Source organism: Podarcis bocagei (genome assembly GCF_964188305.1).
Source record: "Podarcis bocagei genome assembly, chromosome: 12".
Lineage (NCBI taxonomy): Eukaryota > Metazoa > Chordata > Lepidosauria > Squamata > Lacertidae > Podarcis > Podarcis bocagei.
This window is the reverse complement of record NC_138137.1, coordinates 22,095,482-22,123,235: the sequence shown is the minus strand read 5'-3', so window position 1 is coordinate 22,123,235 and position 27,754 is coordinate 22,095,482. Positions and strand designations below refer to the sequence as shown.

The 27,754-nt window shown below is 41.5% G+C and overlaps 2 long non-coding RNA genes across 4 annotated transcripts in view; one reads left to right on the top strand and one right to left on the bottom strand.

Moving 5' to 3' along the window:
* Nucleotides 1-255: 255 nt before the first annotated feature.
* On the bottom strand, nucleotides 256-25,899 carry LOC308570231. 2 transcript variants are annotated; one of them, XR_014001012.1, is made up of 5 exons: nucleotides 25,794-25,899; nucleotides 11,657-11,745; nucleotides 6,401-8,904; nucleotides 5,692-5,828; nucleotides 256-943 (listed from the first exon to the last, which is right to left on the bottom strand). It is a non-coding gene; the product is annotated as an uncharacterized lncRNA (long non-coding RNA). The 2 variants fall into 2 exon arrangements; XR_014001013.1 differs by lacking the exons at nucleotides 11,657-11,745; nucleotides 25,794-25,899 and having other exon boundaries at nucleotides 6,401-6,629; nucleotides 7,152-8,998.
* Nucleotides 8,884-27,754, top strand: part of LOC308570248 — a 92,709-nt gene continuing 73,838 nt past the window's right edge. The window contains exon 1 of one of the 2 annotated variants that reach the window (XR_014001035.1): nucleotides 8,884-9,011. This is a non-coding gene — a long non-coding RNA (uncharacterized lncRNA). The remainder of the gene's footprint in view (nucleotides 9,012-27,754) is intronic. The other variant, XR_014001036.1, reaches the window with a different exon arrangement.

Sequence of the window (27,754 nt, the reverse complement as noted above, 5' to 3'; positions counted from 1 at the left end):
ATGTTTGCACTTAAAAATAAAAATCACAATTGCAAATTCTATATTGGATTCCTTAAGCACCAACAATCAGTCAGCCTATTCCTTCCCTTCACTGTTATTTTAGCTCCAGGCCCCACTTTCCCCACTAAGTTTTGGAACAGAGATATTTACAGAACTCCTACTCACATCATTTAAAAATTGTCCCAGCACGACTTGTCCGTGTGCACAAGCTGCCGGGGGGCGGGGGGCTCTCATAAAATGCCTATCATATCAGTATTTTATGTTTAAACACTTTTTATTTCTCCAGACAATGTAAAATACACAAATGAGGCTCCATGAGGAAATGTTACAAAAGAGATGATAAATACGGTAATAAAAGTTGAACATCTCAAAACATTTCACTGGCTCCATGTTCAGAAGAAACTGTTTACACAGAAAAACACACGTCAGGCTGCTTTATTGTTGTTATTGCGTGTTAGATGTTAGAGATGCAATCTGTCTGCTTCACACATAAACTACAGTCTCCAAGTATCTTTGAGCATTGCTTCCAACAGACAGAGCAAGAGAGGGGGAGGATAATTTAGGAGGATGTTAAACCATCACTTCACTGCAGGAAAGAAGATTGTCTACAATGAGTTTACCACAGGGCAGCGTTCAGTCGAAGCTGATTGAACAAGCAGCTGGCATGAAGCATCCACACTGAAAACATCTGGGAATTGGTGCTGGCCATTGTGTTTATATTGGCCACACTATAATTCCATCAGAGAAGGACAAATTTCCTCAGTCAAGACACAAGGTTAAAATGCTGAAGGTGAACAAGCCAAGCAAATGCCAGGTTGGTTAGTTCTCCTTTCCGCCCTGTGTTTTACACCTCGTCATTCTAAAGGACATAAAAGTTGAACAGTCATGTCTGTACTTCATTTAGGCTGGAGAAATGTCATGACCATCAGAATGTGGCAACTCTCTGGAAGAGGAAAGAGTAAGTAAGAGAATTTTGTTAGCAGCAAAAACAAATTTAGCAAGTAGCTCAAGATACAGATCAGAAGCTTAGCTCCTGAAAGGGAAAGATTTATCTTTGGGTTGATTTTGCTCCAAAACAAAGTCTCTCTAAGTCCAGTGTTGTGGTTTGTGCATTACAATATTCCCAAGTCGGGAAAGCAGGAGTTTTACAATCTGTTCTTGAAAATCCAGCATTTTATGAAGATTTTGTTAGCAAATACATGACAATCAAGGACCTTTTCTGCTCTATTGGTCCAGTTCTTAACCACAATCTACTGCAGTTTTCCTCAATCCGCTGCAATGACCAGAAAAAGCTGTTTAGCAAGAGGTGAACTGTTAACAAATCAGCAACTCCTAAAAGCCCAGTTCTTTTAATGTGACAGTGTCAAGCGAAAGTCACAATACTACTTTAACTATGTAAGTTTCACATAGTAAATATTTCTTATGTGAATTCTTAAGGAATTCACCATTGGCCCGTTTTTATGGGAAACCAGAGAAATCAGTGAGAGTACCGTATTTTGCGCCCCATAAGACGCTCCGGCCCATAAGACGCACCTAGTTTTTTTGGGGGGAAATAAAGGGAAAAAATTATTTCCCCCCCAGGCGCGGGGCTGGGGCAGCCCGAGCTTCCCCCAACCCCAGCCCCCAAACAGGCAGCTCTCTGCAAGCCGTGGGAGCCCAGCGGTGGTTCCCGCTGCTTGAGGAGAGATCCGCGAAGCCTGCACGTGCTGGGATCAGTGCTTGCAGGCTTCGGGATGCCTGCAACTCTCCCCAAGCAGTGGGAACGTTCCCGCTGCTTGGGGAGAGATCCGCGAAGCCTGCACGTGCTGGGATCAGCGCGGGCAGGCTTCGGGATGCCTGCAACTCTCCCCAAGCAGTGGGAACGTTCCCGCTGCTTGGGGAGAGATCCGCGAAGCCTGCGCGTGCTGGGATCAGCGCGCGCAGGCTTCGGGATGCCTGCAACTCTCCCCAAGCAGTGGGAACGTTCCCGCTGCTTGGGGAGAGATCCGCGAAGCCTGCGCGTGCTGGGATCAGCGCGCGCAGGCTTCGGGATGCCGGCAACTCTCCCCAAGCAGTGGGAACGTCCCCGCTGCTTGGGGAGAGATCCGCGAAGCCTGCGCGTGCTGGGATCAGCGCGCGCAGGCTTCGGGATGCCTGCAACTCTCCCCAAGCAGTGGGAACGTTCCCGCTGCTTGGGGAGAGATCCGCGAAGCCTGCGCGTGCTGGGATCAGCGCGCGCAGGCTTCGGGATGCCTGCAACTCTCCCCAAGCAGTGGGAACGTTCCCGCTGCTTGGGGAGAGATCCGCGAAGCCTGCGCGTGCTGGGATCAGCGCGCGCAGGCTTCGGGATGCCTGCAACTCTCCCCAAGCAGTGGGAACGTTCCCGCTGCTTGGGGAGAGATCCGCGAAGCCTGCGCGTGCTGGGATCAGCGCGCGCAGGCTTCGGGATGCCTGCAACTCTCCCCAAGCAGTGGGAACGTTCCCGCTGCTTGGGGAGAGATCCGCGAAGCCTGCGCGTGCTGGGATCAGCGCTTGCAGGCTTCGGGATGCCGGCAACTCTCCCCAAGCAGTGGGAACGTTCCCGCTGCTTGGGGAGAGATCCGCGAAGCCTGCGCGTGCTGGGATCAGCGCTTGCAGGCTTCGGGATGCCGGCAACTCTCCCCAAGCAGTGGGAACGTTCCCGCTGCTTGGGGAGAGATCCGCGAAGCCTGCGCGTGCTGGGATCAGCGCGCGCAGGCTTCGGGATGCCTGCAACTCTCCCCAAGCAGTGGGAACGTTCCCGCTGCTTGAGGAGAGGTCCGCGAAGCCTGGAGAGCAAGAGGGGTCGGTACGCACCTACCGCTCTCGCTCTCCAGGCTTCAGCGAAAGCCTGCATTCGCCCCATAAGACGCACCCACATTTCCCCTTCATTTTTGGAGGGGGAAAAGTGCGTCTTATAGGGCGAAAAATACGGTATCTCCATGAAACATATCTTACTTAGGGAAGCTGCAGGTTCAGGAGACTAGAAGTAATCTAATTTCTCTCTCTCTCTCTCTCTCACACACACACACACACACACACACACAGAGAGAGAGAGAGAGAGAGAGAGAGAGAGAGAGAGAGAGAGAGAGAGAGGCTTCTGGCCCTCTGCAATCACCATCAGGACTTCAAGAGCAGAGATGATAAGAAGTCTGAGTGGAAGTCCAGATCAGAAGGCATTTATGCATGTATTCTCATCACTGAGCTCCACTTACAAGGACTTTGGTAATGCTCTAAGAAAGGATAGGTCACCAGGAATGGCTGTAAAATTCCTGGCTGGTACAACATCTGATTCTGCTCAGTTTCTTTACTCTGCTTTTGTGGGTATTCAGCTACTCAGCTACTTTAGCAAACTTGCTCCAGACCAGTTAGAAGATCACCAGCCTTGCAAGTGAGACAGAGAATCCAAATTATAGAGCAATGGTGGTAGAGCAATGGTGGAAGAGTTTCTGTCATGGATCCTTACAGGAATCTGGAATGCAGTGTGATTCACAAACCACTGAAAGTACAGACTTAAATTAGCTTAGCCTCACCAAAGCAAAAAAGAATATCTCTTATTAAAGCACCTGTATGCTGGCTTAAGTAGTTTTTCTATCACTTTGTGAATCATACAAGATTAAGTGGCTATAACTATATCTCAGTCTAGAAGTAGAAAATAGAGCAGGAAAGCTGTTAGAAAGTCTATAAACTTGTTAGATTACTTTGGGGCGATGGAGAGATATGGAATAGCAACATTGTTTGGTTAACTCTATGTGTGGGTTATATCTTATTTTATCTTTATTAAGTTTTACTAGAGATTTTCTTGCCTTTGTATGAGCTGTCAAACATTTATGTTTGGAAACCTTTTAAGTACATAGGGCCACGTTCCATGCAGTCTGATACGAAACAGATTTCCCCTCCCCGAGTGGGTAGGTTTTGTTCCGACTTGTGCAAAAATTAGGAATAATTTCTTACAAGTTCCTGATCTCAATTCATGTCTAAACCAGATACAAATACATAATGGATTACTTTGTTCATTGAATAAACAACCCACAAATGCAACTTTATCAAGAACATTCCCGTGAAACAGATCTATAAACCTCCTAAATGCAACAAGACCTCATCAGGGATGTTAGGAGTAAATCTTAATTTGTCATTCATGAACACTTCAACCTGCCCCTCTAAATGAATTATGTGCTCCATCATTGACAGGAACGTAACAGACGACACTTTGGAGATACCAAATGAGACTTGTGGGACTGGTTTATTGAACGTTACACAGGTGTTAACTATAGAAGTGGGCTGTATAAGCTCAGCCTTGATGTTGTGCAGAAGCCACAAAGTCAGTGACGAGCTTGTCTCAGTCTGTACTGCTTCCTTAGGACCTTTTGTTATTTTCATCTTGAATGCACCTAATTATTATGTAGAGAAGTTCTATTTCTATCCATGGAGAAAGAAATAGGAATAGTGGTATGTGGTGAGTACACAGACACCACAAACCTAGTCCAAAAACCTGTGGACTTAGGTTCTATATCTCACATATCCTAGATAATATAAACACGCTGAAGTCTCTTCTTAGCTTCACAGTTCAGAAGTTCAACTGTATTGATAGCAGACATCATACCAATGAAATGGCACTTTCATGCCTCTAGAAGGCACCAGAGAGGAGTCAAATTGGCCGTTCCAGAAGATGCCACCCAAGGATGCTGCACAACCAATGAATGAAATTAATTTGAAAGATCTGGTTTGTCCTCCTGATCATATTAACAGATGTGGACCTAAAGATGCAAGTTATCAGTGACTAACAAGGACACCCACTTTTGTGGTGTAATACCTGAAGAACAAAGCTCTCCATCATGGACATTAAGTATAAATGCAGTCTTCTTTTCAGCTGTACTAAAAATGATATGCATGGCTTTCAATAAATCCTTATATTATACTGTATTGCAGCCACCCTCTGAGCTGGTTGGGGGAAAGAGTGATATACTAGGCTTTCCATACATCAGGAAAAATCCTGACATGTCCTGTTTTTGGGGTGTAAAAATGGCGTTGGGGGGAATGTTGCCGAATCGGCAAAATGTCAGGGGGAAACCCAGATGTAACACGAGGGGAAAAACAGTGGAAACAGCTCCAAAGCTCAACAACTTTGGGGGTGTCAGGATTTTACTTTTTGAAATATGGCAACCGTAGATATACTCAAGGCCAGACAATGCGTTTCATGGCTGAGCCAGGATTTAATCATGGGTCTCTCATAAACCAAACCCTGCACATCTAACCCTTAAGATAAAGAAGCTTCATGAGTTTAAGAAAGAGTCTGCCTGAAGTAAATATTATTCTCCCAAGATTTTCAACATTATTTTGTTTTTCCCCACTCTCTGCTTAATGGCTGGTTTACTGTTTTGTTCTGCTTTGCATAGTTCCTCTTGCCAGTTTTCAGTATGTTTGAGAGCTTTGTTCCAGACCAGTAGCCATGATGGCAGACTGTGGGCAGTGGGGTGAAGCAAAGAAACTTTGGCAAAATACAAAAAATGTATTTACAATGACGATGACAACAAAGGACTTTTTTAAAAAAAGAAGTTTGATAGCTTCCAAATGGAACGAGGATGTGAAAAATAGCAATATACTCTGGCTAGAGGCTGTACAGCGTAATATTCTGTTTTAAAACTCCCTAATCTAGTAGAGGTCAAAGAAACAAATGGACATAAGAATGCTCACCGTACACGTTCTGTTTGCATCCTGTCAAACAGAGTAATTTTCTATTGGCTATTGAATTTGCCAGGAATTTTGGCGTGTTGGTCTGATGTTGCTTTAGGATTAGCAGAGCTTCTGTGCTCCAAGAACGCCTGGACAACCTGTGCATTTGTAAGAGAACAGATTATTCCAAAGGTAATGTCCCAGTGCCCTTTCTTACAAAGGCAATTTACATGGTAGATGACGACCTTCCCACTTCTTGGAGAAGGCAGAACATGACTGAATGTTTGAGAGATTTGCTCAGACAAATATCTATGATAGCAGGCTATGGACAGCAGAGTGAAACAGACATTTTGTGAAATCTCCCCCCCCCCCAATAGAACAATGGTAATAACATCCGGGAATAAAACATATTCTTTATGATTAAGGTCAGAAGACTGGAATCAAGACAAAGCATATTGCAATATTCTTTATCATCGTGTATATGATCAAAAATTGGTTTCCATTCTACTTCAAATTACTATAAAGACCTGCTTATTTGAACTACTTTTTTTATAAAAAAGAAGCAATATTTTTCACCCTCTGTATGCAAATCCCGCAGAAATTCAGGCATCCTTTGACATACTCTGCATGCCCTGTATCCTATATACAAGCCTTTTTTTCTAATTTACATGCATTCAGCTGCTTGCTTTATGATTAATATGCTATATATTCACTTTATAGAGATACTTGCCATCCATAGATTGCTTTTGTGGTTAATTCAAGGCCCTTTTCTTTGTCTCCCATCCATTAATCCAATGCACGTGCTAAAGTCTCTCATGCATCAAGAGAAGAATGCTCCCATATTGCCGCGTATGTGATGCTCCTATATCATTAGCCACCCTTCCTGTGTGTTTGTTGTACAGACTTCCTCTGCTTTCCTTTTTGGGCAAATGAGAAGCTGCTGGCTGTTTTGCATTTTTCTGTTCATCAAAATAAGCAAATTAGAAGCAGCAAGCACCACTGAAGAATTTGATGATGGGTTTATAGGGTGGGGAGTGAGTGGGGGAGAGTAAATTAGCTCAAAAAAGTGCTTAGCGACTTTGGAAAAATGGCCTCATAAATCCTCACAAGCAAAACTGGTTCTGGGCCAGGTCTGCGGGACGACGAAACCGAAAGCATGTTCCAGGGAATGGGGGAATCCCTCATCCCAAATACTTTCCATTTATACTGGACTCCCCAGTTCATCACTCAGCTGTTCAATAGTATGCAGAAAGCTGTGAGTGGAGTTGCTGTCACACAAGAAGGCATTGCATCTTGTTTCCACTACAGTCCCGTGTGCCTTGAAAAGCACTCCTATGGGTTTGGGGACTTCCTGGAGTGACTCTACGGGTTGTGGCACAGGGGGCTGCAGTTGGGGGTGGGATTTGGCAGAAATCAAAAGATCCTCATTGGCAGAAGGGAGTCTCTGACACTTTCGTGCCTTCGCCTGTGAAGACACCTACCACAATGTCCGTTCAACTCTCCCTCAGAACAGATTCCAACAGAGGAAAGGGAGCAGGTGAAAGAAGGAAGAATCAAAATGTCGAAACCCTGCGGAATAACATGCTGTCTTGTAAAAGTGCAACGCCCAACGGGAGGCCTGGAGAGCATCCTTTGTGCGGGGGAGGGGAGGGTGCACTTAGGTTGTGGTAGGGAGCTGAAAGGTGGTTTCTGAGGAGATTGTGAGGGAGTTCTGAGGAAATCCTGAGGTAAATTGGTTGAAGAGCTTCAGGGAGGGGATAGCTGAAGCTCCGGGGGAAGAAAAAGAGGCTACAGAGAGAGTGAATAAAAAGAACCACGAACAGAGACAGCGCAGGATATGGCAGCAATCCCCCCCCAAAAAAATATAGTGTTAATTTAACAGTAGCAGCTCCACAGTCAGGGAGCGACAGAGACTGAGGCCTACAAGCTGTGCCCCAGCCCAGGACTGTGTAGCCAGAGACAGCTCTGAGAGACTCTATAGTTAAATAAATTACAACACACATTCCTCCCCCCACTTTTTTACTTTAGTTTAGGGACTCACCGTAAATCTATTTGAATTACCCATATTGCTCCTTTCCTCCCCTTCTTGTGAAATAATAAATTCTTTGGTTGATTTGATTGACATCCTATGCCCTTTTAAAATGTGGTGTTTTTTTGTGTGGGGAGGTGTTATTGGGTTGGTTTTTATTTTGACTATATACTTTGTGGTTTTATATTTTGATTTTGTTCTGTGAACCACCCTGAGACCTCCAGGTATAGGGCGGTATAGAAATTCAACAAATAATAATAATAGCAGTCCCCCCCTGCCCTCCATTTTATGAAGTTGCCCACTGGTTTCCTTTCTACATTGTGTTAGGGAATGTGGAGCCAATGGGCTGAAAACAGCACACACTGTTTTTGTGCTCTAGCATTGTATCCCTCATAGATGCCATTGTGGCCTCTGGATTCCCCACCTCCATTGTCATATCACTGTGGCGGAACTGAGCCCAATCAGCGGTGCAAGTGAGGTCATTTTAGATTTTAGCTTTGTGAGCTGGCTTTGCTGCATTCGGGGTCAGTCCTGCTCATTCTGTGGCATGGGGCCCTGGACCTCTATCCCAAAGTCCTGCCCTGAACATACCAGAGCCCAATCCCAGTTGCCCAACATGAAACTGAATCTCAATAATGCAGGACACATCTTGGAGAAAGTGGACATCAAATGAATTAGCTACTTGCTTTTTGGCAAAGAAAGCACGGGAGCGATGCTGGCATATCAAGGGCAATTGCACAACTACAGTATATTGTTCCAGATTGTGGTGAGGCAGAAAAGTTGTTTTCAGAGGTCCCTCCACCTACAAAATGCTCTCCTCTCTCTCTCCCAGGTGCCTCCATTTACACATTTTTGGTGCCAGGTGAAAGACATCCTCTCAGGTCTTCACTTGTTAACATCTCTATAGCTGTTGCTGTGGTAACCACTGACAAGGCAAATTAAGAAGGGCCTATTTAGTGGTAGCTACAATAGTTGTTCCTTCACATGTTAAAGTAATAAGAATTAGCAGTTGCTCAGATTTGTCTCTAGCACTGATCAAAATATAGTTGTAAGGCAGATAGCCAAAGTCAAGAGAGACAAGTTAGGCACTGCATGTCTGTTGCCTGCCAGGCCTACCTCTGCTTGGTGCAAACTTATGAGTTTCAACATTGCACTGCACTTCTAAACAACGCATAACCATGATTGGAGTTATAGTCCAAAAGTATCTGGAAGACAAGAGATTCCCCGACTCTGGTTTAGACCGAAGACATATCAACTACGACACTATTAACAGCAGATGTCAAGGAACTAGATCCACGTTCTTCTATTAAAGGTAAGAAAAATACATACGTTATGAACATCATTTACTGGAAAAATAAGAAATGTTAACTAGTGACAACTTGAAAAACAATATGCAAGTGAGCATGTTTGCTCAGTGCCCACTAGGCAGGTCTTTGCAAGCTGTGATTTTCAGCATACTACTGGGAATTTAACTTATTTTCTTTACAAGCACCTACTTGTAAGGTCCCTCAGTAGCACAGTGGTTTTTCTTGAGCTTAGCGTGTCATGCGCGTAAAGGCAGTGACTATTTTCCCAGCACGCTCCAAACAATTTGAAGCTTTTTGCTAGAATAACAAATTAGTACTCACCGTAGCCAAACCCACAAATATTTGTATAATTAAACAGCAAGCTTAGTAGTCAGAAAGGGGAAAGTGTTCTCCAGTAGTTCATGGCGCCAAGTGGATTTCTCCCCCTATCCTGCTAGATTTAGTTAGATTAGCCAATCTGATAGATAGGGCAACCCTAAACATATTAAACAGTACTTTGAAGCATTCCCTTTCAGGAATGTTTAATTCAACACTTGCTTTGATATTTGGAAGGTCTGAAAAACACTGAAGGTGGTATTTAAATAAGTTCTGATCTGGCACATAGACCTTGAGGCTTTATTGAATTTTAGAGGGTAAGAATAATGAAATGCTAGATTAGAACAAAGGAAAAACAAAAGAATCAAGGTGACTTTTTTGTATTAATCCCATACTCAGGATTCTATTAACCTACTAAGGGATATGATAGCCAAGGGGTTCATTCACACAGTTTGCTTCGTTCTAATTGGTTGTAGGTTCAGGTATCACATAACTTGCCTCTTGTCAGCTAAGTGGTAGTGTCAGCTGGGTGATATAGTCTTCAGCCTTTCTTGTTGTAAAGAGCTGTTTGGCCAGTTTATCTGAATGTGGTGCTAGCTGTATGTGTAGTTGCAGTGGTTTTCAACCAACTCCAGAAACTTAAATATGCCAGAAAACTTACTGGAATTCAGGTGCTAAACACTGGTGCGTAATTGCCTATGAAGCCAGCACAATAATGCTTAACTCTGACAGAACGTAATGTTTTGCAATGATATGCAGATGTTGATATGCACCATCATAAGCATTTATGTGCTGGTCACAGGACTGAGCTGATACTCATGCTTAAAAGTAGTCTATTAACTGCAGTGGGAATATAGTGTTCCAGTCTCAGTGGTTGCTGAATCAAGCTGCTGATCTTTGACACAAAGTCAGGTTATTGAGCTACTATGGTTCTGAGTGTTATGGCAACATTGGAAATGCTCCATAGTTGAGGATGATCAAATCTGCAAGGGTATGGTACATCATGAAAAAACTGCTTGAAGGGTCATAGCACAATTTATGATGTAGAGACTATATGTGCTATCAAAGAATTTCTAATGCCTGTGGTGTGATTAGGGAGAGCTCTACCATGAGATAAAGATACTTGAATTATTTGGCTGTTCACTTGCTTCCACTTTGGAAGGCGTTATGAGAATAGGCCTTTGAGCTTGGTGGAGAGACAAAACATCAATGATGAAAACTCACAAGAGTTCAGCGGGGGGGGGGGATATCTAGGTTTCAATATCATTAAGGCACATACAAATCCATTCAGGTTGTAAACATGCTATACAGTCTCACATATTGTGCTCACTTATAATTTCACCTGCATGTACCCACTCTAATCCCCTTCCTTTGCAACTGAGGAGAAACAACAAAGCTAGGATTGGTGATGTTCCAATCTTTCTTAAGATATATGCTTTTAAGTCTAACAGTTCAATCCTATACATTTCTACTCAGAAGTTAGGGCCACAAAGTACAATGGGGAATAGGGTTGTATCTAATAGACTGTATTCAACTAGATTTTACTCAGAATGGACCTACTGAAATCAATGGATGTAACTAAGGTACAGAGGTGTAAAATTTCCAGAAATGTTGAAGCCATGGGGGGGGGGGGGTTGATTGTAAATTCTAATTATTTAATTGATTTCTTGAATCAGAACCAACTTGCTGCAAAGTGAGGCCCTATTTGTGTTTACTCATCAAACCCACTCCTTGTTTTTGCTGATTTGCCTCATAGTGGGACAGACACTTAGCATACTACTTGCCTCTGTCCCCAGTCTTATGCCCCCTCTGCATATTACATCTATTAGCCTCATTGTCTCCATATGTTACTAATGTAGGCTATCCTGTCTAACCCAGATTAAAACATACTGTATATGGAAATCAGAGTGGTGATCAGTAAATCTCATAACTAGAACTCATAAACTAAAATTCTTCTCTTAACCTGAAATTATTTTCAAGAAAGGAGAATACATTATTCTAAAACTGTTTTTCATGAAAAAAGTAGAGTAAACCAAAAATTCAGGGTGAAGGTCTTCTAGAGCATTTATGGTAGAGCACAGAAAATAAACTAGCTGGGGCTTTAACTGAAAGGAGCAACTAAGTATGGATTTACATTATAATGCAAGCCAAGTCAGGTCCTCTATAATCATAGACCATGAATAGTCCTTCACGGCTGAATATGAAAAAGATAGTTTGCCTTTCATTCATGTTCCAAAAAACAGTGGCCCATTTACAATTTGTGGCATTAAACCCTGATAGCCACACAAGCACATTAGCACTGGATTAAGGGAGATTAGATGCTATGATAACTCACATTCTGAAGTCCCATGCCTCCCTGAGGCATGTTGGTTCCGCATTTTATCTCATGTCTTCTCTCACTAGGCAGAGCTGCTGTTTGTCACTCTGTAGTGATAAAGGGGAGACATCATCCTGCTGCTGTCTTTCTGTTTGAGAAGGCAATGGTGGAAGCATTGGGTCCTGCAGCCAGCCCAATGCAAGTACATGATTATTTAATAGATGGTCCCGCTGATAAAGTTAATAGGTTGTGCTCTTACTGACACAGCCATTCACTCAGGACCCATATGCTTGCACAATGACAGCTGTGCAACCACACACCACTTTACATTCCCTAAACTCTCTCACCATCTGGTGCTGAATGCATCACTAGTGATACAACTGAATCCAGGAGCACCTCCAAACTGTGCACCTTTACATTCAGGGAGAGAGAAACTCCATCTGGGGTAGGCAACTTACTGACTTCCCAGACCTGGGAGCCACTCACCCACAGAACCTTGGTCTTGCCAGGATTCACATTCAGTTGGTTAGCCCTCATCCAACCCACCACTGCATCCAGACACCAGTCCAGGGCATTTTTAACCATTCCCAGTTCAGATGTTACAGAGAAAGAGGGTTGGCTACCATCAGTTTACTGGTGGCACCTTGCTCCAAACCTCCTAATAGCTTAGTGGGCTCAAGCCTATTGAGTTCTCTCCCAACCGAGGCTTCTTCCTTGATGAATCTCAGGTGCACAAGTAAGACTGTCTTGTTCCAGCCAGCATAAAAACTAAAATAGTTTTATGATAAAAGTTATTTTTTTAATGGATCATTTTCTGTCTATTGTTTTTATGTACACGGTATTGAAATGTGAATAATGAAGTGGTATATACAAGTTGTAAATAAAATAAATAAATAACATTCCAGCCAGGCAAATGCATCTGGAAAGACATGGAGCGGGACCAGTCAGTGGTGTAGTGATGCATTCCCCCCCCCCCTTTTTTGGCAATGCATGGCTGGCCACCATAAATTGAAATATTATGCAAATCTAGCAGAGAGAAAAAACAAGGCATGCTGTTCATTAAAGGTTTTATTTTCTACAAAGGAAAGGAATCCTAAATAGGTGAATAACAAATTTTGACAGGTGTACCTAACCCTCTCCTCCCCACCATGTTGTGGTAGAAGTGGCAGCTGCTGAGGTGGTTTTTTTGTTAACATCCCCAAGGACACCTACACTGGTTTTAACCAATTTCATTGCAGTGGGTTCTTTCAATGAATAGTGGTGGGTTGTGGTAGTAACAGCCTAAGATGTCTAGTTCTCGTGCAAAACTGTACCCCTGGGTTGATTTCCAGGACTGATGGGTTTATTTAATACTATAGTGTAAGTTCATTATATGGACACTATCTAGAGGCTACATAATCCTTGCCCTGTAAGGCATCTGACAAAATATGCTCAACACAAAGGTGGCTTGGGACCATTACATAGTTCACAATTAGCCTACTGTTTTATTCAGCCCTAGCTGGCAGGATAACACCATCATTAATTTTACTTTCCTTATGAAACAGCAGCACTTTGTTACAGATACAGGCCCTTCCCCGTCCCCAGGAATGGGGACATGTCCTTTTAAGAGGTTTGGACTAGCTACCTGTCCCAGAACCGCCAAACAGGTGCAACTTCCAGATGAAGATTTATTTTTTTTAAAGCAAAGCACAACATTTTCGGAAACTGAAGACTTGGTGAAGGAGGATTTTTCCCCTTTTAATTTATTTTTAAAAATCCATACACAACAACAACAGATGTCCTAGGAGTGAATGCAGGGCTGTAATTCACTCTTAAGGTTCTGTTGCTGTTCATAAACTGCTCAAGCGCTTTATGACATAAGCAGAGTCCCTCAAGTGAATTACAGCCATCTATCCACTTTGGGACCATACATTATCATATGTAACTGGCAGCCAAGATACAGTTGGCTCATGTCACAGACTGGCTTTGCAAGCAGATTTCTAATAAGGCAGAAGTGAATCTGTAACAGTAGGAGGAAGCTTATTTTTTATTGCACCCCACCCCTTTTATTAGGAGGGACAGGAGAGAGCAGAGCTTCCACAAGTTTCCTAGCAGGCTGAAAGATAGTGATTTGGGGGTGGGTGGGTAGGAATCTCTCTGCTAGATATACCAATGAATGAACTGTGGCTGCTTTTAAATCTTGCACGTCCCATGAAGCCGTCATTTCACTTGCCCTGACTGCTTTGCATGATAATGGTGGAGCTGTACATTATACATATGAAGTGATATGTGGAACAGGTGTTCTGTCCCACAGCAGGTTAAAATGGGCCATATTCCTTTGGGAAATAGACATTTCACAGCAACAATAACAACAACGAAAGAGGGACCCAGATGGAAGATATTTCTGTATCAGTGAAGCTTTAATATCACCATCTAATAAAGATTTAAGATGTTTCTCATTCTAGCACAGTTTTCAACTTATGCCTGAGAATTACACCAGATACACCATTTTGTCGAATGCAGTGGCATGCACAAATAATTGACCTATCACAGCTTTATCATCAGCAATAAACAAATGCATTTTATTATTATTTTCCTTTTTCTTTTTTTTTTAAGTCCCCAAGGTGAAGTTTCAGAGTGTTACACAGTCAGATTATATAGGCTGTAGCAAGGGTGGGGAACTTTTTTCATCCCAAGGGTTATAATGCCGTTGGGACAAACCAGTCCAGTTATTTTCCTTAACTACTCGGCTGCAAACCCATCCCATTAGAATTTGTCACAGAGAACAACCACATGTCTGTTTCTTGCACTCTTATTTGGGTGTATTAAGCAGTGAGAGCATGAAACCCCCACTCTGAAACTGTAGAGTCCGCACAGTTTTGCCATATGCAGTTTAGCTTGCATGTGGAGAACCAGTGTGTTGTAGTGGTTATTTTCAGACTGGAATGGGGGGGTATCTGGTGTCAAAGCCCACTTTAGCCATGAAGTTCAATGGGTGATCTTGGGTCTCTCTCTCTCTCTCTCTCTCTCTCTCTCTCTCTCTCTCTCTCTCTCTCTGCCTAACCTACCTCACAGGGTTGCTGTTAAGAAGATGGAAGGGGGGAGGAGAACCTCAGAGTTCCTTGAAAGGCAAGTTAAAAAATTTATATGTATGCACTGATGAAGCACATCTGCTGAATTAGAAGACAGGGGTCACAATTCCATTAACATGTATAGGAAAAAGGCAATGCAAAATTACTAATGCATTAGTGGAAGATTTTATACTGCTTCCCCTGCTCCACAAGGCATTATTTTCCCTCCCGTCCAGGAAGAGCAGCAGTTCCTGGGATGGAGTGTACATACCAGGCCTCTTCCTTGCACAATCATGAAAACTACATGGACTGCCAAGTAGTATCCAACTAAGTTTGACTCAAAGTAGATCAATTGATTTCAGTGGGTCTGCTCTGAGTGAGGGTGTTATGGGGTGGTTAGTGAAGGGGTAGTACCTCTGGTAGAGAATATGTTGTGCTCCTTCTATGGTAATTTGACCACCTTTGCTCCCCAACCTGCACTCAGCTCTCACCCGTAGCTCCTATAAGCTGTCAGCATGTAACGGCCACACCATGGGAAATGGCTTCGACTGACAGGCTAAACCAGGGGAGGGTAGCCAATGGGTCTCAAACTCCTGTTGAGTTAGCGACTTCCCCTATATGCGAGGACAGTTTCCAGCAGATTGAAGACCAATAGTGGGTCCAACAGTCAAGAAGGTAGCTACTGCATGTGTTGTAGAGGGAAGTGAGGGGCAGATGGGGCTTGTCAACCTGGGGAGGTAGCTCATCTAGGAAAAGGAAAACTGATCCTAAACTTCCTCTGCCTTGTAGCTTTACTCATTCATTTAAAAAGTCTTTGGGAGTAAACCCCAAGGAAAAATCTGTACCCGCTGCCTTGCGGGACATCTTTGGGGAAGGAAAAGGCTAAGGAATAAACCCTACACAAATCCAGTGTGGGTGGCATATTGTATGCCTCCTTCCAGCAACTCCTGCAACCAAGCTGGTGGCAAATGTATTGCTCTGCTTTTCTTTGGACCCCATCAACAAGGCCAAGAGGTGAGTCTTTTTGTTTGGGCAACCCAGGCTTGTGCACCATAAGAAAGGTCACTTCAGTGTTGTTAATGCAGCAAAACAACGCGGGAGGCAGCAAGTACAAATTACCAGTCTTTGCTGCCACAGCGGGTTCTGTGATTCTCCAGTGGTTTGGTTTCATCCCTGGAAGTGCACTCCATTGTCTCTCGAGACAGACAGATGCCAACAACTCTGAGCTAAATCTGGTTGAATACTATCCCAAGTATGTACCGCTGATGATGTTAACTTACAGCAAAAGTTCTTTATAAGGGAGCATAGGTGAGTTATGTATTGCCATTTCTTGCCCCCTTGCCGTACTGCGTCTCAGCCACTGTATTTCCTAGTCCTTCCTGGAGATGCAAATTTCCCCCTGAAAGTAAATTTAAAAAAAACAATTTTATTCTGTTTTTTTAAAAAAATAGTATTTATTAAAGTTTTAAGTTTACAAAAAGACAAAAGAAAAACACCAAATTGAACAATAACAAAACCAACACATCACAATAAAAAAATAAAAAATAGAAACAATTAGAAAAAAACAGAAAAAACAAAGGGGGGAAAAAAACAAATCGAACCTTCCCATAGCTTATCTTTCATTTGCTTGTTTCCCTGACCTCCTCACACCTCCCTTTTTTGTATTCTAAGTCAGTTATCCATTTCAGCAAATCCTTTCCCTCTCTTCAAAATTTTTATCCTGAAAATTTATCTTGATCTTGATGTAAGTTTACTTTCCCTCTTTTCACCAATTAACAGTCTATTTTTCTTAACTTTGATACATTTTTGCTAAAATCACCTAGATTCATTCCAACATCATTCTAACATCCATTAATTTTACAATGTTTCTGTAAATAGTCTTTAAATTTCTTCCAATCTTCCTCCACCGACTCTTCTCCCTGGTCTCGGATTCTGCTAGTCATTTCCGCCAGTTCCATATAGTCTATCACCTTCATCTGCCATTCTTCCAGAGTGGGTGGATCTTGTGTCTTCCAATACTTTGCAATAAGTATTCTTGCTGCTGTTGTGGCGTACATAAAGAAAGTTCTGTCCTTCTTGGGCACCAATGGGCCAACCATGCCCAGGAGAAAGGCCTCTGGTTTCTTCAGAAAGGTATATTTAAATACCTTTTTCATTTCGTTGTAGATCATCTCCCAGAAAGCCTTAATCCTTGGGCATGTCCACCAAAGGTGAAAGAATGTACCTTCCATCTCTTTACATTTCGAGCATTTATTATCGGGCAAGTGATAAATTTTCGCAAGCTTCACTGGTGTCATGTACCACCTGTATATCATTTTCATTATATTCTCTCTTAAGGCATCACATGCCGTGAACTTCATACCTGTGGTCCATAACTGTTCCCAGCCCGACATCTTGTGCCCATTTACCGGTAATCATAACAGATTTTACCATTTCATCCTGAGTATTCCATTTCAACAGCAAATTATACATTCTTGACAAATTCTTAGTTTTGGAATCTAACAGTTCTGTTTCCAATTTTGATTTTTCCACCTGGAAGCCAATTTTTTTATCCAAATTATATGCCTCCATTATCTGATAATAATGAAGCCAATCTCACACTCTGTTTTTTAATTTTTCAAAACTCTGCAGTTTTAATCTGTCTCCCTCTTGTTCCAAAATTTCCCAATATTTCGGCCATTTAGCCTCCATATTGAGCTTTTTCTGAGCCTTCGCTTCCATTGGTGACAACCACCTTGGGGTTTTATTCTCAAGCAAATCCTTATATCTTATCCAAACATTAAACAGTGCTTTTCTGACAATATGGTTTTTAAACGCTTTATGTGCTTTGACCTTATCATACCACAGATATGCATGCCACCCAAAGACATTATTAAAGCCTTCTAAGTCCAACACATCAGTGTTCTCAAGAAGCATCCATTCTCTCAGCCAGCAAAAAGCGGCTGATTCATAATAAAGTTTTAAGTCTGGCAGGGCAAATCCACCTCTTTCCTTAGCATCAGTTAATATCTTAAATTTTATTCGAGGTTTCTTGCCCTGCCAGACAAATCTAGAGATATCTCTCTGCCACTTCTTGAAACACTCCATTTTATCCAATATTTGCAATGTTTGAAACAAAAACAACATCCTTGGCAATACATTCATCTTTATCACAGCAATTCGGCCTAGCAATGATAGCTTCAGATTTGACCATATTTCTAGATCCTTTTTCACTTCCGTCCAACATTTTTCATAGTTATCCTTAAACAGATTCACATTCTTAGCAGTCATGTAAAAAACCAATTTTATTCTGTGACCATGATGATGTGACCAGAAATAACCCCTACCAGAAGAATGATGACATAAAAACATGTGTGTGTCTTAGCGTGTGTATGTGGTAGAGGGAAGGCATTAGCTCACAGTTTCCACCCATCCATATTGTGCTTTAAATCTCCTCCCCACCCACCAATCATTTTGTAAGAATCCATCATGTCCTGGGCTGGATCATGCCATGTCTCATCTAGCTTTCGTGGTGACACTGTAATGACAATGCTGTCCTAGCATTCTGTTCTGTTGATTTAATTGCCAGTATAACAGCTATGGGATCAGGTTGGGACTGACATTAAAACACACACACACACGTCTTCACTATCAAAACATGTTCTATAGATTATTTCATAGGTCACTAAGTAGCCTACTTTATATACCAAAGTGCTGGCATTGCACAGAACCTTAGACTCAGTGGCACATAAATATTCAAGCGTGGGTAGCCTGCAAAAAATTGTAAAGATGAAATAAGGAAGGTGTGAAGTTAGAGGCTTGATTTATATGAGGGAAACTTGCACTGCGAATATTGCTGTGGGCCTGGCTCCTAGAGACAAGATTTGTTAGTACAAACTGTCTCTAAATATTTATGCTCCGCTAAATAATTGCTAAATAATTCCAGTTCTCAGCTGGAAATTCAGGATTTGGACTAGCTGAAATTAGTCATGGAGTAAAATGGTATATTGGTATTTTATACAGCAGGACTCTTATCCAATGACACTTGTAAGTTTCAGGATATAATTAATATCCCTTTATAAAGTGCTCTCTATGGCCTGACACTGGAGCACTTCTTTGAGAAGTATTTCGTTGAAATAAATGAAGCACTTAAAGGCAATATATTCAGGGTTATTTATCTGAGAATTATTAAAGACATTTACATTTTCTAGCTCCAACTGTATGAACTTCACTGCATAACCTTCTTCGCTGTAGTCCCAATTTGATTGTGTGTGTGTGTGTGTGTGTGTGTGAGAGAGAGAGAGAGAGAGAGAGAGAGGCGCACTAATGAAAGAGAGACAAATGATTCTATTACTGTCTTTAGGGCACTTTTTCAATGATCCATTTTGCCACCCTTACCGATAGTTTCTGGGCTCAAGATTAATGATAGGTCCTCTCTAAGGGGTATTTTTATAGAGCGACTCTAGAAGAAATGATTTTTTATGAACATACAGCCATTCATTCAAAGTACCAGAGAAACAGACACAGCAACAGTTGCTCATGACTAGGGTACTGTGGTAATAGGATTATTCTAAAATTAAAATCCAGAAACAAAGCAGCATTAAAAGAGATATGGTCAAAGTTGGGAATATTCAGGTAACAAAGTAAAATAAAAAATCTTTAGAGCATGAACCACTGAAAATGGAAGAATTAAGCATCTCTCCCAGCTCCACTAAAGTGAATGCTACTGTAGTTAAAATACATTCTGCAGCATGTTAATGTACTTACATCTTTATTTACTAATAAAATCTAAAATATTCTACTGATTCCTCTTTTTGTGGGGAAGCCTCCCAAAATGTAACTTTTTAAATGTAAGACAGTAGGTAAATAAATATTCATTTGCACTTAACTTTACCATGAAAACCCCGTCCCCTTTTTAAAAAGCATCAATTTATCCAAACTGGTGATGGGAATTCTCTTCCAGTTTTTGGAAAACCCCTATCTTCTCCGTTTCTTATTTCTTGAACTTAAGAAATGGCTTGATGTGAACAAACTTTGGTTCTTTGAAAAAAAATAAAGGCACTGAAACATGTATTCCCAAACTCGGAGCATGGGAAGATTCCTCAAAAAAATTATAATTTGGCATAATATTTGGATTGTTTGATTGTGTATAATTTGGAATATTTAATGTTGTTTGATTGGATTGTTAAAGTGACAAATTTAATAAAAAATGTTTTTAAAAAAGAAGAAACATGTATTCTCCACACAACACAGAAATGATGTTATCAAACCATGACCTCCAATTACTATATACGTATTTATCCTCTTCTTCCTCCAAAGAATTCAAGTCAGCATATAAATTTTCCAGGTCCCAAATTTATTTCACAACCATTCTAAAAATTAGGTTAGGCTGAAAGCCACACAGAAAGCATTGTAGGAATATAGGGTTAGGGTCCCCCTCATCTTACTCTTAAACTACACAACACAAGGTCTTGACTATGCCAACAGAAATTCTAGACCATGTGCAACAAGGGAGATGACAAAGTACCCAGCTGAAAGCTTGGGCCAAAACTGCTTCATCCCACCAGGTATTCATATGTCAACTAGCTCAGATGCATGGATTAAAAATGGTGCATTGTTTTGTTTTGTTTCTATTTTTTTTGGCAGAACTATTCAGTGGACGGCCACCAGAGAGGTGGGATAAAGTATTGAAACTGGAAAAGCTTTCTTTTCCCCAAAGTCACCTTACCAATGCCCTTCAACTTATTCTTTATTATTATTTATATAGCACCCTAAGTGTGCAGGAAGGCAGCTCCTTGCCCTGAGGAGCTTACAGTCTGAAATTAAACACAGGAAACATAGGAAGGAAGTGGGAGCATTGATAAACTGAGAAGCAAATGCAGTTGTTTCAGTTGTACATGCTTGGGCAATTAGCAGTGTAAGTTACAGAACATGAGTATTGGGGAGTTATGTCAAAGGTTGCAGGGCAAGAGTTGGTTTTGAAGAGGCCCCCATATCACACTAATGATCATGACCCTCCACTCTTAAGCACATAATGTTACTGAACTCACTTCCTCCAGCGCGCACACAGATAATTTATTTACATGTGCCATGATGCACTGGCTACGAGATACGATGGTGCTGGACTTGCCTTTCAAATAGGAGTCTGTCCCAGTCACACTGAAAAGGGGTAATGAGGAGTCTGTTTTTTCCCCAATAACAAAAGGGGTACCAGAATAGGGGTAAAGAATCCTTCCTCCCCTACCCATGGCTATACCCCACCCCCAGTTTCTACAAAGATACTTTTCTCTCAGTCCACCGCTGATTTACTAGAAGTGAGCCTGGCTGCATAAAATGTGCGTGAGTGATGGGTCCAAAGGATCAGCAACAGGGGGAGGGGGGCTATAGTGAACATCAGGTTAACCCTCTTGCACTCACCAACAAGCAGCACCTACCACAAGGCAAAGAGGGTTTAGGGGTATTCCACTAGTGTGCCATTTCCACTGTTGAAACTGGGATCCCAATCCTCAATGTGATATGCATCTAAAGATATGTGACCTGGGTGTAACAGCAGTTAAAGAAACAGATCTGTTGCTGTTATGTCTTGCATCAGTTAGAGACACCTGACGAGTTCCTCTTTTTTTCCTTTTTTGCATGGGTTGCCATTATAGGGTTCTTGACTAGAGCTAACAGCCCTTTGTCTTGACTGTAGTAAACCCACCCAGTGGTAACCAATTTGTAAGCTGCCCTGGGAATATTTATACTGAAGGGCAATGTATTAGAAAATCAGATTAATTAGTTAATCTAGTTTAAATAGATTAAAGATTAGATAAAATTTTAAAATTTAGAGAGGAACTTTGGATACTTTCAGGCTACAGCATACAACAGAGACTAATCTTCTGGAGCTGTTACATATATTTGAATATTTATGCAAAAAAACAAAAAAACTCCTTTATGAAGTCTCAAATGCTCCAAATCTAGCTTAATCAATTAAACAAACATTAAATGTGTTTGAGTATCTTCTCTCTTTCTCTTATCAATATAACTCTCAAATGCTTTCCCTTCACCGCCCAAGGTGATGAAAAATAGATTCATTTACTCTCTAACTGCTCATAATTGTGGTTTCAAGAAATTTTCTTCTGATTTTTGAAGCCACAAGTAGACTTTATGTGGCTCTAAAGCTGCAGTTGGTTTTCATCCCACAATACTCGAGGGTATCACTCTCCTTCAGGCAGCTATTGTTTGCAATCAGAAGATAAAGGCACTCTTGATAACACTCCCATAATCATGTTAATATTAATACTTTGGTAGATACTTTATCCTCTAGTGATAGATTTAAACAGTTCAGGGTCCCCCGCCTCTTATGTTCAAATCCTTATGAACAAAACATTAGCAACTTGATCCACAGATCAGGGCAAAGGGGGTTATTCTCACAACGTGTAAGCACAGTATACCCATATATCTGTGCAATGTCTGTATAACTATTTCTTACAGAGAGAACATGAATCTTCCGCTGCCTGTGCAGTCTAAGCAGCATTTGTTTCCTATAATTTCTACAAGCTGATCTGCATCTTCTGAAGAAAAGCAAACATGAGAGAGCCCTTCTGGGACTGCACTACTTAACAAGGACAAATGGGGCAAAGGTGTTTCACGTAAAAAGGACCTATAGATAGAAAAATAACACATCTGGGGAAATGATTGTCTCACTGAAAATGTGCCAAGTCTGAGGGCTTTCTGGCTTGTGGAAATTGACACAATTATCCTGCCAGGGGGGTTCTGGAACTTGTGGTGGTAGCTACCTCTGCTGTTGCAATTGATATTTCCCTGCAAAACTGGAGAGAACCTGTTGCCACATCCACTGTTTTCACCCACTAATGTGCTAGGTTGTTGGGGGTGGCAGGGGAAGTGGGCGATGGAGGCAGGTGTTCAACATTTAAGTGGAGCAAGCCTCTATTTGACTTGTACCTCTGAAGGAAATTCATCTTCGGCCTTCCATCTTCCACTAGACATTTGGTTTGTAGATACGTTCTCCCCCTCATTTAATCCCCATAACAGTCCTGTGAGATAGGCTAGGCTGAGCAGTGTACAAAATTCCAGCTGTTTGGCATTTAACCAGGGTTTGTGTTTCTGTCAGGACAATAAGGCACAATGGAGACTATAGAAGGCCTTAGTGTCTTTTTGATATATGTTTTATTTACACATATATAACCAGAAGCTTTCAATGGAGGGGCTCACAGCAGCAACATCCAAAAACGTGCTAGCTTACTCCATAGTAGCAGCATCAGCATCCTTTCTGTGCAACTTCTTTTGGTGTGCAGGGCACATCACAACCTAAGTATTCCTCTTTGCTTCCTGGTTACATCACTACCAACCCTCTTCTAAAAACCAAACCTTTTTTATATACAAAGAAAGGGAGGGAGGACTCCATTCATTTGTATTCTAACACCCATTTCCTTTGGTGCTTTGAACTCCTCATGGCTAATCCCCCAGAAGGTCATCTCACAGAGAGATTTGGACTAGGACTTCAGTGTCCAATACGCAACCTAGGAAGTGTGCCTGCTTAAATAGCTTTTACATGTGCCAAGAACAGAAGATTATTAGTGGGTAATGCCCTGTTACACACTTGGGTCTGCTATTTCCTCTAAGGAAATTAGCTTTGACACCCCCTAAATTCTACCCCTATAAATCTATAACAATATGATAATCTCTAGCAAACACTATAGATACCTCAGATTGTCTTTTCTTACTCACCAGTGTTATTCATGTGCTGTCTGTGTTGAGTGACACTTGCTAACCCACATCCACATTACACCCTCATCAGGTCTCTATATGAATTTCACTGTGCCAGGGTTGCTAGAGATATGGCAGTGGGTGCTATCAGTTTGCTGAAATAACAACTGATTTTGTTGCTCACTTTCCTAATTACTTGCATACATATTGAATGAGACAACCAAAGCTCCTTTTGTCAATCTGCCCTAAAATACTTGGTTTATAGGGGTTATTGGCAATCCTATGGCTCTACCACTCGAGATAATACCAATTCCACCCACAAAGTGCTCTGGTGCAGTGCTCTAGTGTCCTCACCATCTGTTTTGTGGAATGTGATAAAATCTCTTCTATAGGGCCTCAGTTCTAAACATGACTTCATAGCACTTCAAACCACACAATCTGACAGGATGAGTGGCACTGCTAAAAACCTGCAAGTGAAGCTTATTTTTAAAATGTTGGGGCTATTCCAGTAATTACATTTATCTTATGACAAAGGCAACTATGATGTGTGAAATAACTGTCAAGATCAAGTATAAAGGAATGCAGAATTCATCAGTAGGGGCATGCTGATAAAGTAATTACCTTATCATTTGGTGAAAATGACCTCATTTGATATTGATTAATTGGCCTTGATAATAGACCCACAAAGTGAGGACTACGTAGAAGGTTGAGTGGAGATCTTATGGTGTCCAGCAAATTTTCTGTCTGAACTTTGCTCAGAGGAAAGTTGAGGTTGTTAAGTCATGTACTGGAAGTCATATACTAGAACATGTCTGGAACCCTTAGGAATATTCATTTCTGTTTTAGTGGCTTTGACCTGCTTCGAAATTAGTAGGAAACCATGGTTTCCTCCTCTGTGAACAAATCTACATATGTACTCTCCCATCTGCTTTCTTTTTCTTTTTTATGTCAGAAGAGGAGCTTTTGCTTTTAAACTAACCACCGTTTCCCATGTTACTCAAATCCAGGGAACTGTGCTTAATTTCAACTAAGGTTAGTAAGAACAAGCCAGGATCAAACCTTAATTTCTTATCGCTTTTGAAGGTTACTAGGACTACAGAGAGTTCACAAATAACCTGATTGTAATGGTTTACAAGTACTCAATGTATTGGTGGATCTATAGCTATAGATCTATAGTGGACAATTGAGAATATCCAGTATTGTGATCCAGAAGTTAAAAACATACATAGCAATCAATCAACTTTATGGTCACAACTACGATAGTGTTGCCCAAAACTAGGACATGTCAGGAATTTTCCTGACATATGGCAAGCCTAGACTAAGATCCTTGTCCATTGGGAGGCTATTTTTGTGCCTCCCTACAGTGAATATAAAGTGTGTTTTGCTGTTCAAAACAGCTGGTGAGCATTCTTTTGTGATCTTTGTCCTTATTCTATAGAACTTGGTCCATTATTTCCCATTTCCAAGAAATATTTTGTGTCCACAGTCTTTTAAAGTGACATTTTTGTCAGTTTTTTTAACTTTGATTTTCAAACTGTCCAAGTTACTTAATATGTAACTCTTTTGATTACTATTACTATTGTATTACTATCGTACAGTATTTCATTATTCCTAGTTGGGTAGGAACGCCAAATACAGTGGGCCTGCCACTTACGTGTAATTTACTTAGGTGGTTATGACTGAAAAATGAATGAATGGAGAGCAGGGAAAACCCATCACAGAGAAAGCTTGTTAGTTCCTCTGCCTTGCTTTCTGGGCTCTGAGAAGATCACATGAGGGAAAGCAGCTTGCATGACCTGGTAATTGAGGCAGAGGGCCTGGCCTGCTCTGGACAAGTAGGGATGGTCATGCAGGGTGTGGTTCCAGGGGCTTCCTAGCTTTTCATGATTTTACTGTTGTGCATGGACCCCCAGAACTGAACCCTTGCATAAGTGGCAGGCCCACTGTATTATTATTTGTGTATGTGTTTGTGTATTCAGATTAAAGCTGTGGGTGTCTATATTGTATGCTTCCATGTGTAAAGGATTTAAAATTTAAGATTTCTGAACTGAAGTTTTAATAGTTTTGCCTAAGTCTGGTGGGAGTTTGGATTCTGGGTGGCAACTGAACCAATAAGACAAAATAGAAAGTTACAGTAATAAACACAGGCACAACCTCTTAATTAAGGAATATGGAATATAGCACATCAAAGGGAAAACTTTTACCTATTATTAATTATGACAATAATTTCTATCTCATAACATTTCACATAGCAACTGTCACCAAGAAGATCTACATTTTGAGCTGATGGCACATCTATCAGTTTTTATCCAAACAGACACAGACACACTTTCACACAGAGCTTATTACTATTTAATCTTCCATTCCATCAGCTTTCTAAAATCTTGATTCCACAAGACGGTGAAATATGGGCCTACCTTTAAACATATGAATCAACCCAAATGCTCCTCCCAGTCCAAGAATTAGACAGAGACACATTGAATTGGGACCCAAAACTATATATGATGTACTCACTCACTACCCTTCTATTTAAGTGTAGGTAAATTATAATAGCTTCGCACATGTAATAACTTGACCTAGAAAACATCTCTTTGGCAAGTTCCCACAGAGCATTCTTTATTATGAACTTTATTAATAAATAAGTGCTGTTATCAGTCTTTGATCATGGCTATCTTTTAGTTGAAGTTGATCCATCTCCTTTATCCACAGTTGTGAAATTGCTTGGATTGCAAAACAAAGTATTTGATGAGTCATTACAAGACATGAGAAATTAAATGGCATTTCAAAAGTTACATGTACTGGGTAGCCTATATTGGTAGGAATCTGATTCTATAATTTGGCATCATAAAAATAGCTTAAATCTGAGGCTAACAGCTAAAGCCCCATCTTACAAGACAAATGGATCAAAGGTGCTCAGTTCTTGCCCTGTTCCCTCTAAAACTACAAAATGACAAAGGAATTGGGGCCAATCCAAGTGGCTGGCCCAGGGATTCCCCAACCGCTGGCCACCTAGCCCCAGCATTGCTCCTTGGGGATGAGATTCTGCCATGATGCGCTGCAACAGCCAGCCACCCTGTGACTGGGTAAACAGCCATTCCTAGACTAAGGGTGTGCATGGCTTGGTTGAGTAAGGGGAATTGGTTTTGGCAACCAGGATTCTCTTTTAGCTCAGAACTTCCTTGCTTTTGTTGGGTCTTCCCCCCCCCCTTTCATTTTGACTCCTCTTTTTCCCACCATTGAAGATACATAGATACATATGTAAACACACATATGGACAAACAGTCATTTATTGCAGAGAATCCGTCTGTAATTTTTTATGTAGAGATGTTTTAACTGTTCTTGGTTGCTCATTCACTAATTAGGCAGTTCAAGACAGCTTTGAAAAAGACAACTACAACTTTTCTTTTCACTTGCATTTTTCATTGTCATTCTGAATGTTTGACAACAATGCCATCTATAATGCATACATATCAACAATGGGATGAGAAGTAATACTTCAAAACAGTGATTATTAGAACAAACTGCAAAGTTTATGAGGAAAATAGTCTCTTCTCACAAGTCTTATATCAAAGCATAGCCAGAGACCGAATAAAAAGAATTGCTGGTTGCTGAACTCTAGCGCAAGCCTCTAATAGAGCCACACTTAAAACAGCCCTTTGGGTATTAATAACTGCAGCAGAAATCCTGCAGAGCTGGAATAGGCATCTCTCAACTAAATTGCTTCCGCAAGAGAACATCACTGCTGGAACTCTGTACTGATGTAGAAGACCCAGAAATTGGTACCTAGGAACAGGCACCTGTGCTGGTCTCCTGATGAAGTTGAAACAAAGGTGAGCAAGAAGAAAAATGAGTTGAATGGAATATCATGAATACCTCACACTAACAGGATTACAGACCCATCACAGTCCACCTGACCATGTGACCTTACAGGGCACCCTGCTCTGAGCACCCATTTCTTTCACAAAGACGGTTATCAAATTATTTATTACTTTTCTACCCAAGGGGTGGGGAACCTCAAGCCCTGGGGCCAAATGTGGCCCTCTGGACTTCTCTTTCTGGCCCTTGGGTCCTTCTCTAGGCCATGCTCTCCTTGAGTTTTTTTAACCCAGATTTCCCTGACTTCGTATACACTATGTTGGTTATGGAAACAGGTCTGCAAACACAGCTGCTCTAGCAATTTAGTGAATTACTGCCACTGTGTAAAGCAGTACACAGGAAAAAGGGGCGGTTGTTTCAACTATTCTCCGGCCATATACCCTTGGGGTTATTAGGTGCTTGGCAGGTGACTTAACAGCCTGCTAGGGCAGCCAATAACTGATCTTGGGGGAATGGTAGTTATTTTTCTGATGTCAGGTACTGTAAATTGGGCATTTATACC